The following is a 16,115-nucleotide window of genomic DNA, read 5'->3' on the forward strand; positions in this document are numbered from 1 at the left end:
ATATATATATATATATATATATATATATATATATATATATATATATAATAGAAATTGGTTCATGCAATTGTGGAGGCTGAGAGGTCCCACTCTGCAAGCTGAAAGACCAGGAAAGCTGATGGTGCAATTCATTCCAAGTCTAAAGGCCTGAGAGTTGGCAGGGATACTGGAGTAAGTTCTGGTCTTTGTCCAAAGAACAGAGAACCAGGGTCACTGATGTCTGAGTGAAAAAGGAATTGGTGTCCCAGCTTAAGCAAAGACCAAATTAACCCCTTATCCACTTTTTGTCCTATTTAGGCCCTCAAGGGATTGGACAATGCCTACCATCATTGTTGAAAACAATCTTCTTCACTCAGTCTATCAATTCAAATGCTAATCTCTACCAGAAAAGCCATCACAGATGCACCCAGAAGTAATGTTTTGCCAGCTCTCTGAACATACCTTATCTCAGTCAGGTTGACACATAAAATCAACCATCATAATGATGTTTTTAGTTTTTTAAAATTATCAACAATGCTCTTCCGAATACTCATATATTTATATTTCTATACAGTTTTAAAATCATTTATTTGGTTAAATTCTTAAGGGGGATTCTTAAGTCAAATGATAGAGATATACGTTTCCATTAATTTGCTTGGCAGATGAGGAACAAAGAGAGGGTAATTTAGCATTTTTCATCCTTTGTCCTTAGCTATAACTTATGCCATAAATATGCTAAGATAGATATACATACACACAAAACATTAGGTAAATAACTAATGTCTTAATTAAATTTTCATGTCTAATAATATGTGAAAGTTACTTTTATCATCCTGTTTTCCAAATTAGGATCATTTTTGAGAAAAAAAAAGGCTTTTTCATAACATATAGTCTTAAAACACCTTATATCTTAGAAGATGACTACACACATAGCTACACATACACATTGACTTTCACAGCACAGATGGCTTTCAATAGCATTTTTGTATACTGTCCTCCCAAATAACACATTATATATATATATATATATATACACACACACACACAGTATGTGGATATATATAGATAAATAGATGAACATTTAGCTATATATATATGCATATATATATATATATATATATATATATATATATACACATGATATATTATCTATTACTGATTCCACATCATTCTAAAGTATACCGGTGAGCAAATTAGAAATGTCATTAATTTCATATTGTACTAAAATATATTGATGAGAAATTTGGATTCACATTTACGAGGGAGTTTATTTTAGTAGCACAAACATGTCACATGAAACCTAACATGCAGAACTAAAATGTTGCATTTGGGACAGAAAGCTAGGCTAAGCTTAGAGAAAGTTCCTCCAAAGACCACCATATCTGCTGAAAATCCAGATGAATTCATCCTAGATCTGCAAGCACCATAGGGAAGCAAAGATAGGTCACTGTTGCATAGTCTCAGGCACACTCTCTGGGGATAGTTTCTTACACACTTACACACGTGCTTACACACATAGATGTGTGCATCTCCACATGCTCTATGTACTATTCTTAAACATATTTCCACTAGTCTTCCGGGGGTAAAGCCTAGAGAACTAGCCTAGTGGAGTGATGAAGACTGCTGTCACTGGAGTCAAAATGCCGATATTAAATCGTGATTCCATCACCCATCAACAGGTAGTCTTAAGTAATTCACTATTTTAACATCTCAAAGCCTTAACTCAGCCTTAAAATCTAAGCCTCAGTGTTTTCATCTATAAAATGAGGGTGATGCTAGTAGAGTCTGTCTCTCAGGGCTGTTGAAAGATTTTAAAGCTCTTAACATCTAGTAAACACCTAGAAGGGGCTAGGAATTATTATTAATACTATTTTTCTTTGTTTTAGGGTTATTTTATTTTATTTCATTTCATTTCATTGTTATTATTTATTTTTGAGACCAAGTCTCACTCTGTTGCCCGGGAGGGAGTGCAGTAGCATAATCTCAGCTCACTGCAACCTCTGCCTACTGGATTCAAGCGATTCTCATGCCGCAGCCTCCTAACCAGCTGGGACTGCAGTGTGCAACACCATGCCTAGCTAATTTTTGTATTATTAGTAGAGATGGGGTTTCATTCACAATGTTGGCCAGGCTGGTCTGGAACTCCTGACCTCAGGTGATCCACCTGCCTTGGCCTCCCAAAATACTCAGATTACAGGCATGAGCCACCGTGCCCTGCCTTAGCATTATTTCAATACTCAAAACGTCCTAAACGTTTTAGTGCCAGGCCAGTAGTCTCCATTTATTTATTTATTTATTTATTTATTTATTTATTTATTTATTTATTGAGATGGAGTTTTGCTCTTGTTGCTCAGACTGGAGTGCAATTGCATGATCTCAGCTCACTGCAACCTCCGCCTCCCGGGTTCAAGAGATTCTTCTGCCTCAGCCTCCCGAGTAGCTGGGACTATTGGCATCTGCCACCATGCCCAGCTAATTTTGTATTTTTAGTAGAGACAGGGTTTCTCCATGTTGGTCAGGCTGGTATTGAACTCCCAGTCTCAGGTGATCTGCTCGCCTCAGCCTCCCAAAGTGCTTGGATTACAGGTGTGAGCCACCGCGCCCAGCCTCCCATTATTAGGAAATAGTGGTGAGACAGGTGGGAGCGGGTCCCCGGAAAAACTCCAACCAGCCTGAGCACTGGGGTGGAGAGCCTTGGGGAGATTGCCCATTTGAAGCAGAGGGTAACCTGGCCCCTGTTCTTGCTGTGTGGAACCTGAGATGCCTGGGTGGGAAACACTGTAACAGGGCCTCTGGACTTGTGGGGTATCCTTGTTTCCCCTTTTCTTCCTTTTCACCCAACAAAACCCTGTCTTACTCACGATACAAATTGTCTGCAAGCCTGAATATTCGTGGCCATGGGACAAAGAACCCCATCTTTAGCTGAACTAAGAAAAAGTCCTGCAACTGTAGCACATCAACATAAAATAATTCAGTGTAAACCTAAAGTCATAATTAACGGTAAAAATAGCTTATGGCCAAAACTACAGGTGGGATTTCACATGGCAGATGTCCTAAATGGATTTTGAGCTCAAAGTTGGAATATCTCATACCAGCTTTTAGAATTATGCAACTAGTTGCAGTGAGCCGAGATCACGCCATTGCACTCCAGCCTGGGTGACAAGAGCGAAACTCGGTCAAAAAAAAAAAAAAAAAAATTTATGCAACTAGAGTTCTCATTCTTCATCCAGACTTTCTAGTCAGTGACCTCAAGCCTGGGTTGAAGTATATGTTTTGTCACTAGTTCAAGTCAATTAATTTTTGTTCAATAAAGATAATATCAGATATATCAGGAACATCACACCTAATTGACAGGGGATTATCATCTGGTGAAACCTTGGGCAATTAATGCCTCTGAAGTTTTAACTAAACCTCTCAAGCAGGCCTGACCGCACTATGGAGAGCTGGTGAGATTTAGAAGAGATGACAGACATGCAATTGAATGGAAGACCACAAAGCAGGAGCTAGTTAGCAATCATCAAAATAAATACCACCATCACCCCCTCTTTTTACAGATCATTGTCTGTTAAGACCCAATCTCAGAGAAGTTAAAGAGCTTTCATCACCATACTTTCAGGGTCAATTCGTCTCCGAAAAGGAACAGATGGGGAAGAATTATTCAATTCACAGTTGACTTGTCATAAATTCCAAGATCTTGGACTGTAAGTAAATGACCTTGCTTATGAAATCACAAATTTCCTTCTGTGGGAAAGTAAAATTGTTGTCACTAGCCCAAAGTCTAAATACACACTCACCTTCCATATATATTCAGATGCTAGTCAGGGAAGAATCTGCTTCTGTAAAAGGTTTGCAAGGTGCATGTGGTTTGCAAAGTGGCTGTGGTGGGTATTGATGGTGAGGGGGAGGAGGCGGAGGACGAGAGAACTAAATAGGTTCACTGAGAGTTATCCTGTTTAAATTGTTAGCATTAGTTGTGTCAGTCTTCAGCCTAATCAAAAGCTCACAACAAATGTTTCAATGGAAAAAACAAACAAACAAACAAACAAAAATCCTTCAAATGGCAGGAACAAAGCAGAAAAAGAGGGAAAATAAAACAACCTGCAGTTGTGGGAGGACTCCTGCTCCAAGTACACAGCAGTCTCTCCCAGACTGAGCAATTCTAGGTGCAGTGCAGAAACAGGCAGTTGATGAGAAAGGGCGCACCAGGCTGTCAGCTTCTCCATAGCCTACCTGAGGTTCATGACTCTATAGGAAGAAGATGTACTTTATATTAGTATTTGTACAAAATTGATGAACTAAACCAAATAGACAACTGAGAATCTGGCTCAGTATCTGCCAAATTCCAGCCTCACATTGGTCAAATTGCACTGTATTTTTTCTTCTATGAGAAAAACAAGAACAAAAGCAAATCTGGATATTTTCATATAATCTCAAACCATCTATTGAAATAGAATGAAAAAGGGCAAGGCTGGACAAGTTGGGCTTCTACTTATAGAAGAAAAACTTTGACTTTATATTTAAATATTTGAACATACATTCATAATAGAGGAAAAGATCTATTATGTTTTTGCTACAGGGTATAGTATTCCCTGTTTCTTTTTATTTCACCAACAATATACATACTGCCTGTATGATTGAGCAGTTATTAAGTAGGAGGAAAATAAAATTCAAGAATTGTCCAAATAGATTTTTGAAATTAGCAAACTTTACAAGTAGAAAAGAGGCTTGTAAAAACCAAGTAAACAGCAATATATATATATGTGTGTGTGTGTGTGTGTGTGTTTGTGTATATATATGTGTATGTGTATATATATATATATAAAGTACAAGGACAGTGAGGAAAATTTTGGTTAGTGACTCTCAAATATAATGAAAAGTGAATATCTGTTCATTTTTATCTCAAAAGTAAATTTCATCTCCACACATTTGAAAGAAAACCAAGCAGCATTAGGGTCATATTCAGAGAGGAAGAGAGATCACCTAAGACTCCAAACCACTGTCATATTTTAATGACACAATAATATAACGAATTAGATACAGTCCTAATTTGTTAAAGATGTTGAACAGCACTAACAGGACCACCTAGATGGTGGTAAGATTGGCTTCAGATTAAGATTGACCTCGGTGAAAAATGCAAAAGCGTATACAGTTTTCTGTAAATATATAAATCCAAGTATGTATGTTTGAAAATTTCTCAGGTTGCTTTTTCCCTAGCCTAGTCACAGAACACTGTAAATAAATCAGTGCTATCAGATTCTAATAGTTCCACCCCACTCTGCCAATCAGTATTTCTGCAATAACTGTTTCCCTGGGAAATAATAGAGTTCCCACCTTGGCAGTGGTTGATAGATGAAAATAAATTGTCGAGTCCATCAAAATCCACTACTGCCCCCAGCTTACTTCACCTTTTTGAGAGACCAGGATCACAGAGAGGAAGGGTAGAGGGACCTGTTAACACTCCCCTTTTTCACATTGTTGTTTGATAATCCCTGGGGATAATACAGGATATTCTGGACTCTGATTCATTTGATATTGGGAAATCAAGGTGGAAAACAAGAAGTTGTAGCAAGAGCATTTAGGAGACTGATACTGTTTGATGTCCGTGCATCCCTTCCAAGGCCTAAGAATTCTCTCATTAAAACTCCTAGAATTTAGGGGTGTCAGAGAAAGGTTGGTTCTCAGTCTATATCTCAAAACTCCCTCTACTTCTGTGACATAGGGCTGAAAACAATGATGTTGCCATTCATCCTTTCTTGTATTCATTATGGTCTATAGCTGAGAAGGGCTATTTGGGGTTTGCTTTGGCTGATGCTAGAAGAAGAAAACCAAGAAGAAGCCTCTCTAGGAAAGCTTGCAATAAGGAGAATGGTAAAATGTTAAATCTAAAGAGAACCAAGGAAATTACCTGGTCCAACCTCTTCATTTTACAAGTGGGAAAACTTGTAGAAAGTTGCTTAATCTTTCTGGTTCTGAGGCACACAGTTCATTTATTATGATCGTATGAAGAGTGCTCACAGATGCCCTTATTAGCAGTCCAAATCCTGCACGATTTCTCTTAAGAGCCTGTTGGACTTACATTTAATATCTGTGTTTACCAATATGAACCAGATTTGTGACCTTAGTTACATTTTAAATATTTGCAAACTGATAGTGTAGAAAGTTAAACAATTTGCCTAGTATGTAGAGTGTGCTCTGTGGATTTGATGGGTTCCCTATGTGCGTAGATAAGAGATCATCTTGCAAAGCCCTCGGCACAATGTGTGGCACCACAGTACATGGTACTTGATGAATGAGGGCTAATAACAACATTACGATAATTATTGCTATTATTACTTGTCCATTTTGTGCTGCTGTAGCATAATACCACAGACTGGATAATTTATAAAGAACTTGGATATTTTCTCACAGGTCTGGAGAATGGGAAGAGCAAGACCAAGATATTCAGTTGCTTGGTGAGAGCTGCTCTCTGCTTCCAAGATGGCACCTTGTTGCTGCATCCTCCAATGGGAAGGAATTCTGAGTCCTCACATGACAGAAGGTGGAAAGGTAAGTGCACTGAATGCTGCATGAAGCCTCTTTCATAGTCCCATTCTTGAGGGAGCATGTCCCCATGACCCATTCACCCCTTAAATGCTTCACCTCTTAATACTATCACATTAGCAGCACTTGAATTTTAGAGAAGAAATATTCAAACCATAGCACTGCTGCTATTATTAGCTTGGTGCAAAAGTAACTGTGGTTTTTACCATTGAAAGTGTCACAGATGATAAATTCCTCTTCAAAAAGTGTTAGTTCCCTGTTCTTTGTTTCTTATAGACCAACATTTTTGTACTTCCTTGTCTCTTAACTACCTGTTAAACAATGCTTCTCTCCTTTGCTGTGCCCAGACAAGTCCAGACATGGCTTCCCGCCCAGTAAGGGGCAGCCTCTGCCCTCCCGCCTAATTGACCCTATTCAATTTTAAACCTTAGCCAATCAGATTAGCTTAGATTGTGCGTCCAACCGCAGCCAATGGGGAAAAGACACAAAGGTAAGAACCAATTGCGTTACAGATAAAAACCCTTGCCCTACCGGCTGGGTATGCTCTTGTGATATTGACTGATGTGGGCAGCACCCTTCTGCAGAAGTAAATTTCCTTGCTGAGGAATTTTTTTGCCAAAGTGCGGGTTTTCTTTGCACCACCGAGCACTTGTTTCTAACAAAAGTAATGACAAAAACAATTACTTTTGCACCCGCCTAATACATAAAAATATCAGCTGCTCCTCTTCAGTGTCTCAACTTCCATCAGTAATCTGCTTTTAAAGTTCCTTCCTTGTATTGCCTTCCCCCACACACTTGGATTATATTTCTTCAGCACAACCCCCGATCCTGAGCTGCATTTTGCCTCTTTCTGAAGTCACTGCTGTGTGTGCCCCCATAATCAGCTGCCAAACCTCTGTATTTCCTTGTGCTTTCAATTTCTGTACATTAGATGCTAAATTGCTGTCATGAGAAAGTGGCAAGTGACAGTTTGTCACATTTAACCATTTTAAAACTCACTCTACCAAAACAAACAAAGCATAGAGAAATGGTTTGAAGATCAAAAGGAACGTGTATGTATATATAGTTGGTGTTGATTCAAGACAGAGGATTAAGTGAGTTAATGCTAAGGACGTAATCAGCTTCAGTTAATGACAGTGATTTTCTAGGAAAATAGAACTGTCACTATTGCTTGCCACGTAAAACAGTAGAATTATTATTTTTGGATGCTAACTACTTTAACAGAAATATCATTCGTTTATACTGAGATGTTCCCCAAAGCTGCCCTTTCATTAATGAAAATAAAACCCTTCAGGATTGTCAACTTGTTATCTTCCTATCCCTGGAACCCTTCTGAGAGTTTTGATTGGGGTCTAAGGGATTGCTGGGTGCTCACTTTCTGTGATGAGCTGCCTCTTGTAATTTCACTTGCATCTCAGAAACAGGGTGGGAGGCCTGAGATTGTGCCCCAGGTCTGCTTCGGTGTCATCTTAAGATCTGATCTTGAAAGATTCTATAGAATAGGGAATCTTAGAGGTAAAAATCTTAGATTTGCAAAGCCAAAAGTAAAGCTGCATTATGTGGTGGGAAAGTCATTCAGCTCTTTACGTTCTCTTCCCTCCTTTTACAGTCAAACTGATTTACAACATTTTCTTGACTTTATCTCCTGTCCCTTCCTCCTCGGTTGGCTCCAATTTGGCTCCTGTCCACTTCTTTACCAAAGAGCTCTCTTTAAAATTATTCGTGATCTCTCTGTAACTAAGTGAAATAAATATTTTTACCTTTTCTCTTACTTGACCTGTCAACAGTATTTTCCCCCCAAGACTGACATCTAAATCTTGCTGCAGAAGGCTCAGCTGTGGCTTATGATACAGAAGTGGTTTTCTGAGATGCAGCACCAGAGACACTTGCTGAGAGCCCTGGTAGAAATCTGTCCTCTGAGGTGCCAGGGAAATAGTCCAAGGCAGATGGCTTCATTCAGAAATAATTTCAAAGTTGCTTAGTAGTCTACCAGAGGAAGCTGCTGGGAATATTGCTGACCTCCTTGTTTTGCAGAATGGCACTACAAGAGTTGTCCACTGCAGGTACTTTTTGGGAGACAATGCTCAAGCTAAGGGAAAAAAACTCTTTCTTCCTCCTGTTTTCATCCAGAGCCCTCTAATGACAAATATATGGCTCTAACTGGCAGATAATTACAGAATTCATCTACATTGTTGCAGAACAAGCAATAAAGGGTGTATTTGGATGGGAAAAGCAACACATTGTTAAGAAACACATTGACCTAGTCAACTCTGAGTTTGGGATTCTCTCAATCAGTTGTCACACAGAAATTAGTATTTTGAAATCTCAAAGGACCTGTAAACTTAATTTATTCAGGAATATATACATGAAATTTCTCAAATTGGTCCCTCTTCAGCTTCACTATCTGTTTTTTTGAAGCCAGAAACTTAGAAATAAACCTTAACATTTCCTTCTTGTTATATATCCAAAACACCATGAACTCTTGACTATTTAATCTCTTAACTCCTACTGAGATCTCTCCATCTAGGTTTCTATCTCCAGCCCTGGGTATAGAGCCTAGTGTATAACAGGCAACCAATAAGAATTTGATGAATTAATAAAGCTTTATATGGTAGACTAAATTATGCTCCCTCCAAGATAGATGTGTCTTTTTCCCTATAAACTGTGAGTATTACTGTAGAGGAAAGAGTTTGACATTGTCTAGAGAAAAGTTTGGCCTCTGCCTTTGGCTTTTGGGAGATAATCTATTTCATACCTGCTAGGAGTATGTGTTTTCACAGCAGAAGCTGGGCCATAGCAGATCTTAGGGTAGAACCATCCATACCTGACAGTCAAAAAGTAGAGGCAGACCATGCAAGAAATACCAGTCATGTGACTAAAGATGGGGACTTTTGTTCATGATATCAAATGATCTGAAGACTGAGTTTAACCCTATGGGCAATCACTCACTCATTCAATCAATCATACCTATGTAGTGACACCAAAGCTAGGGTATCTGTGAATACCAAAAATACTGGACACCAAAATTCTGGACATCAAAATTTGTGTGAGCTTGCCTAGTTGACAATACTCCATGTATATTATTACACATCAGTGTCAGGAGAGTAATGTGTCCTGAGGACAATAGAAACTTCCTCTTTGGAAACTTTCCAGATTCTGCCCTGTGTGTCTTTTCCTTTGGCTGGTTTAACGATATCCTTTCCCTGGAATAATCCAAAACTGTGAGTATAATAGCCTTCAATAAATTATGTAAGTCTTTCTATTCAATTGTTGAAACAAAGTTTCAACTTTTGGAGCTCCCCACCCCAAACTTGTAGTTGGTGTCATTCTGTGAGGATTATACTTTCAGACCTTATGGTTTGGCTAATTCTGGCAGTTAACATTTCAGATACGGTTAAGGATCTTGATCTGCAGAGATAATCCTGAAATATCCAGGAGGATTCTAATTTGAATTAAATATATCCTTATATGAATAAGGCAGAGGAAGATTTGATACATACCAAAAAGAAGGCAATGGGATTTCTCACTGTTGATTCTTTCCTGGCTCTTCATTTGGTATTTTGCTTACAGTCAGTCTTTTCCATGTATTGTCTCTCCTTTTCTCTCCACCTTTGATAACTCCCCATGCCTTTGTGGAAAGCTCTCATTTCTCTTCTTAGGCTTTGCCTATTTCTTTCTCACACTTTTTCCTTTGAGTTGCCAATCTTGCTCATCCACTCTTTGAGTTTCCCAAGCTTTATTTAGAAAGTGAGTACAAATAAAACTGCTTTAGAGCTCAGGCAATGTAGGCGAGTTTTGCCTTTTGAAAAATTTTATAGCTGAGTGATAAATCAAAATTATTATGGAGTGTTGACAGACTGTTAACTAACGCCTCACTGGGGAAGTTTTCACAAGGACTGCTGAACATAAGAGAGTAAATGCTTAATGGCCTTTGTAGTTAAAATAAGTTAGCAAACAGCAACAATGCATAAGAGCTATGGTAGTTATGTAAGAGGTGGTAACTGGAATAAAGCCTGTCACTGAGAATAGACTGTCACCTGATACAGAATCAGGACTCCCAGAGTGGGCTGAGTACTGGGGATCCAAGTAGGTGGGCAGCAAGAGGGTGTCTGGCAACTGGTCCCAGGACTAGGGCTTGTTAGCCAGAGAGCCAGTGGATCCTTCTCTTTTAGTAATCAGTTCCCTGTTTTCACGTACTGGCTACTAGCACTAGAGTGTAATATTTCATTAAATAAACCAGGAAGGACTCAGTTACTAGTTTGGGGTATAGAATAAGTGGTAGAGACTTCGCCAAACAATTTACTGTCACTGCTAGGCACAAAGATACATGATATTTCCCAGTCTTTCCACACTTCCACACAGTATGGGAGAAAATAGTTCATGCCACTTCCACTTTTGCCGTTGAAGTCATCCCACACATCATACATATCCTCCACTCTTTTTCTCCATTGGATGGTGTATTGGACACTTCTTTAAAGAGAGCAAATGGTACAGCCATAAGATGGAAGAGGCTTGAGTCTCCACCAATCTCTCTTTCTCTCTCTCATTTATTTGCCCTTCAGGATCTAAACTCAACTTAATAAATGCTCCCCAACTTTACCAAAAATTTAAAGCAAAATAAATATCTGTAATTATGTGGAACATGACCACACTTAAAAAAATTAAACCAATTATAAAATACTTTTGTAAACCCAGGTTTTAATTCTCCAATGCAGATACAAGGCTCCTGAAAAATGAGACATAGGATGACTGCTTACAGCTCTTAGGGCCTAGCACAAAACAAGACATCAACCTCATAACTTCTGAATTCCTCTCAATGCATGACATTGAATAGATTTTGAGTTGAAATAAATGCAGACAAATTAAATTGGCATACAGTGATGTAAGCTGCTGCTCCAAGGATGAATACCAATGTTAACTTTACCCCCTTATCCTCAGCTCTGGATTGCTTTCTGCCTCTATATAATTTATGTATGAAATTTCTGACATTAAAAGGGGAGATTACAAAACTTGAAATAACCATAAAACTCACTTTCTTTGGTGAAAAGTTGCTTTGAGCTTCAACTCAGGGGAAAACACTCATGAAAAATAGTACTTCTGGCCTTCCCATTATTACTGAATCATCATTCTTATATATCTTACCACATCTGACCAACGCCAGAGGGTTTTCATGCCTGTTCTTTCCCAGTTCCATTGAATGCAAGCCAGTCTCTTAATTGTGCACATGAGTGAATATGTAAGTGATGCCATGGGTTCTACACCATTCTGAGAAGCTGTGAGTTCTTCACCTTTCTGAGAAGCAGTCATGGCATATACATTTTCCATAAAAAAACTGCCACAGTGCAATTAAAGGAGAAATAAATCTTACTGTCTTGATGACAGCCTGTGAAACTGAAACCATGTAATATAGATTTCTCTGAGAAAATAGAAACTTATATTCTTTGACAGTGTAATTATTATGCTCTGTCAAATTACTTTGCTTTTTTCATAAAAATCACTTAATACTTCATGCAGATATTACTTTTGCCATCAAATATCACTTTGGGGAAAGTTAATAATTTAGAAACTTTTATATTTAAAAATGGCAAATCCAATAGATACATGCAATGCCATAACCAGATGGTCCTCCCTCCTTGAAACTTTTGTGTGACTGCTTCTGCCTCAAAGTAAGGCTCCAGAGAGAACAATTAATTGGGTTGCACATTAAGGAGACTCTGTCTTGTATTTGGAGGTCAGAGTGTCGATAACATTAGTGGAAATAGCTTAAAAGGGTCTTGTGACTTTTATTTAGAAGAGAGACATTTCCGCTTTAGTAATAATTTTTGTCTTTTCCTTTATGACATTTTTACTGAAAGATCTCGTTTTTTCAAAGTCTATAGTTTCCAAACTGGTATTTGCTGGTAAGCAAAACGCATTTTTATCTTTATGGCAGAAATTATAGTAATAATGATAATTTTATCTGGCATTGACTAAATGATTACTACATGCCTGACACTCATCTAGGTTTTTTACACATATTATCTTACTTAATTTCTTTAACAACATGAGAAAGTTTATGTCATTATCCCATTTTATAGATGAGAAAATAGAAGTGCAGTGATATTAAATAACTTTGCCAAGGTCGTGAAATTATTCTGTCCCACTGTGAATTTGTGTCCAGGTGGTCTGAGTCAAAAGCAACTATTGGCTGCATAAATGTCTTATTTTGAGAAGTATCTATTCATGTCCTTTGTCCACTTTTTGATGGGGTTGTTTGTTTTTTTCTTGTACACATGAAAAAATGCTCATCATCACTAGCTATCAGAGAAATGCAAATCAAAATCACAATGAGATACCATCTCACACCAGTTAGAATGGCAATCAGTAAAAAGTCAGGAAACAACAGGTGCTGGAGAGGATGTGGAGAAATAGGAACACTTTTACACTGTTGCTGGGACTGTAAACTAGTTCAACCATTGTGGAAGACAGTGTGGCGATTCCTCAAGGACCTAAAAGTAGAAATACCATTTGACCCAGCCATCCCATTACTGGGTATATACCCAAAGGATTATAGATCATGCTGCTAGAAAGACACATGCACACGTATGTTCATTGTGGCACTATTCACAATAGCAAAGACTTGGAACCAACCCAAATGTCCATCAATGACAGGCTGGATTAAGAAAATGTGGCACATATACACCATGGAATACTATGCAACCATAAAAAAGGATGAGTTTGTGTCCTTTGTAGGGACATGGATGCAGCTGGAAACCATCATTCTCAGCAAACTATCGCAAGAACAGAAAACCAAACACCGCATGTTCTCACTCGTAGGTGGAAACTGAACAATGAGATCACTTGGACACAGGAAGGGGAACATCACACACTGGGGTCTGTTGTGGTGTGGGGGAAGGGGGGACACCACACCAACATGGCACATGTTGCAGCACACCAACATGGCACATGTATACATGTGTAACAAACCTGCACGTTGTGCACATGTACCCTAGAGCATAAAGGATAAAAACAAACAAACAAACAAAACAATTGTAGTCACCACGCTTTACTGCTTTCCCATAATAGCTATCAATTATGGAGTGTTTACTCTTGAGCACATTCCACTTTGTTTTTCTTTTTTCTAAAATTGTACTTTAAGTTTTGGGATACATGTGCAGAACATGTTACATAGGTATACACGTGCCATAGTGATTTGCTGCACACATCAACCCATCATCTACATTAGGTATTTCTCCTAATGCTATCCCTCCCCTAGCCCTCCACCCCCTGAAAGGCCCCAGTGTGTGATGTTCCCCTCCCTGTGTCCACGTGTTCTCATTGTTCATCTCCCACTTATGAGTGAGAATATGTGGTGTTTGGTTTTCTGTTCCTGTGGTAGTTTGCTACCTGTGCTAGTTTGCTGAGAATGATGGTTTCCAGCTTCATCCATGTCCCTGCAAAGGACATGAACTCATCCGTTTTTATGGCTGCATAGTATTACATCGTGTGTATGTGCCACATATTCGTTATCCAATCTATCATTGATGGGCATTTGGATTAGTTCCAAATCTTTGCTATTGTGAACAGTGCTGCAATAAACATACATGTGCATGTGTCTTTATAGTAGGATGATTTATTCAACTACAAACAAATGTAAATAAATAATGGGACCCAGTAATCCACTTACTGTGTATATACCCAAAGGATTAGAAATCATTCTACTATAAAGACACTTCTTCTTTTCTATTTGAAACTTGCAACAAATGAGACACAGTGCAAATCAAACTGCAGTGAGATACAGTGGAAGTTTATGTGTATTTCAACATCTAATGTTCTAGTAGTATAAAGACAAATTTAAATTTATCTTATTAAATTTAAGATAAATTTATCTTAAATTTTTGAATGCTAGATTGCTTATCTCAATGCCCTTTTTGGTGATCACTGTAGAAGTGGAAGCATCCACTATCTAGGAGATATATATAAATGAATAATTTGGCATGTTTTTCAAATGTATTTGTGGTGATTATATTGCATTGGGCTCTTCTATCTTCAGTAAAAGAAGAAACACTTCAGGTAAGCATTTTAGCTAACTCTCTCCATACTCAGGACATAGATATATCATTTCTGTTAAGGCAGAAATGTGGGAAGCCCATCTGAGGCATTAAGGACAGATCACTGGCCTCATGGGAGTGACTTATGATTGATTACAGTGGAGATGGGTCTGTGAGAAGTTGAAGTCAGAAACAATACTCAAGAAACCCTAATGCCTAATGCCTAATGTTCTCCCAGCAATAACTAACACTCATAGAGTCCAGTGATCTTTTTTTTTTTTTTGGTGGCATCAGACAAATTTTTTTTATTATTATTATACTTTAAGTTCTAGGGTACATGTGCATAACGTGCAGTTTTGTTACATATGTATACTTGTGCCATGTTGGTGTGCTGCACCTATCAAATTGTCAGCACCCATCAACTTGTCATTTTAATCAGGTACAACTCCCAATGCAATCCCTCCCACCTCCTCCCTCCCCATAATAGGCCCTGGTGTGTGATGTTCCCCTTCCTGAGTCCAAGTGATCTCATTGTTCAGTTTCCACCTACGAGTGAGAACATGCGGTGTTTGGTTTTCTGTTCTTGCGATAGTTTGCTGAGAATGATGGTTTCCAGCTGCATCCATGTCCCTACAAAGGACGCAAACTCATCCTTTTTTATGGCTGCATAGTATTCCATGGTGTATATGTGCCACATTTTCTTAATCCAGTTTGTCACTGATGGATATTTGGGTTGATTCCAAGTCTTTGCTATTGTGAATAGTGCCACAATGAACATATGTGTGCATGTGTCTTTATAGCAGCATGATTTATAATCCTTTGGGTATATACCCAGTAATGGGATGGCTGGGTCAAATGGTACTTCTAGTTCTAGATCCTTGAGGAATCGCCATACTGTTTTCCATATTGGTTGAACTAGTTTACAGTCCCAGCAACAGTGTAAAAGTGTTCCTATTTCTCCACATCCTCTCCAGCACCTGTTGTTTCCTGACTTTTTACTGATTGCCATTCTAACTGGTGTGAGATGGTGTCTCATTGTGATTTTGATTTGCATTTCTCTGATGGCCAGTGATGATGAGCATTTTTTCATGTGTCTGTTGGCTAAATGCATGTCTTCTTTTGAGAAATGTCTGTTCATATCCTTTGCCCACTTTTTGATGGGGTTGTTTGTTTTTTTCTTGTAAATTTGTTTGAGTTATTTGTAGGTTATGGATATTAGCCCTTTGTCAGATGAGTAGATTGCAAAAATTTTCTCCCATTCTGTAGGTTTCCTATTCACTCTGATGGTAGTTTCTTTTGCTGTGCAGAAGCTCTTTAGTTTAATTAGATCGGAGTCCAGTGATCTTTTGATGATCAACTCATCAATACATTTTTATATAATAAAATATCCTGATTATTTTCCCTGTCCTCTTTTCTTGACTGGTAGGTCTGAAACAGAGGAGAGGTGTGGTGATGTATAGAGAGATTATCTCTTTTCTAAATGACCCTAAACATTTCAGTCATTCTTGAACCACTGCCAATAGATTCTTAGGCACCTTTAGTTAGAGTAACCATTTCTTTTGTTAT

At 38.3% G+C, this 16,115-nt stretch overlaps 1 long non-coding RNA gene across 1 annotated transcript in view; it reads left to right on the forward strand.

Annotated features, from left to right (window-relative positions):
* The window catches only part of LOC111538725, a 196,523-nt gene that overhangs the window by 21,616 nt on the left and 158,792 nt on the right, over positions 1 to 16,115 (forward strand). Inside the window, exons 2-4 of the long non-coding RNA XR_004229141.1 lie at positions 3,534 to 3,680; positions 5,699 to 5,847; positions 6,388 to 6,525. This is a non-coding gene — a long non-coding RNA (uncharacterized LOC111538725). The remainder of the gene's footprint in view (positions 1 to 3,533; positions 3,681 to 5,698; positions 5,848 to 6,387; positions 6,526 to 16,115) is intronic.

The sequence above is a fragment of the Piliocolobus tephrosceles genome, chromosome 9, assembly GCF_002776525.5.
Source record: "Piliocolobus tephrosceles isolate RC106 chromosome 9, ASM277652v3, whole genome shotgun sequence".
Classification (NCBI taxonomy): domain Eukaryota; kingdom Metazoa; phylum Chordata; class Mammalia; order Primates; family Cercopithecidae; genus Piliocolobus; species Piliocolobus tephrosceles.